Source organism: Prionailurus viverrinus, chromosome C1 (genome assembly GCF_022837055.1).
Source record: "Prionailurus viverrinus isolate Anna chromosome C1, UM_Priviv_1.0, whole genome shotgun sequence".
Taxonomy (NCBI): Eukaryota; Metazoa; Chordata; class Mammalia; order Carnivora; family Felidae; genus Prionailurus; species Prionailurus viverrinus.
This window is the reverse complement of record NC_062568.1, coordinates 183,455,370-183,456,005: the sequence shown is the minus strand read 5'-3', so window position 1 is coordinate 183,456,005 and position 636 is coordinate 183,455,370. Positions and strand designations below refer to the sequence as shown.

Genomic DNA, 636 nt, shown 5'->3' with positions numbered 1-636 from the left:
GATGGTTCCACCAGTCTGTATTTACTAAAAATCACTGGATCCTACACATGAAATGGGTGAATTTTATAGGATGTAAAACGTAACCATAATCAAGCTGTTTTTAAAAAAAAAAAAATCTATGTATTCACGTATTCGTGTATTTCTAGATTTTCATGAATTTTTGATTTTCATTGAACAGCTAAAGTACTGAAAAGAAAACAGTTTTCACCATTCACTTTTTACTTTTTTTTTTAAACGCTTCATGAATTTGCTTGTCCTTCTTTCGCAGGGGCCATGCTAATCCTCTCTGGATTGTGCCAATTTCAGTATCTGAGCTGCTAAAGCGAGCCCCACTTTCTACTTTTTATACTTCTGTATGGTTTGAATTCGTAATGCAAAGATACATAAGTGGGGTTTTTTTAATTTTTTTTTTAACGTTTATTTATTTTCTTGAGACAGAGAGAGAGACAGAGCATGAGCAGGGGAGGGGCAGAGAGAGAGGGAGACACAGAATCTGAAACAGGCTGCAGGCTCTGAGCTGTCAGCACAGAGCCCGACGTGGAGCTCGAACTCACGGACCGCGAGATCATGACCTGAGCTGAAGTTGGACGCTTAACCAACTGAGCCACGCAGGCGCTCCTTTTTTAAAATTTTTTA

At 38.8% G+C, this 636-nt stretch overlaps 1 non-coding gene across 1 annotated transcript; it reads right to left on the bottom strand.

The window, feature by feature from the left end:
* Positions 1-223: 223 nt before the first annotated feature.
* Positions 224-330, bottom strand: LOC125174203 (U6 spliceosomal RNA). The gene has a single exon (XR_007155328.1). It is a non-coding gene; the product is annotated as a U6 spliceosomal RNA (small nuclear RNA).
* Positions 331-636: the final 306 nt, after the last annotated feature.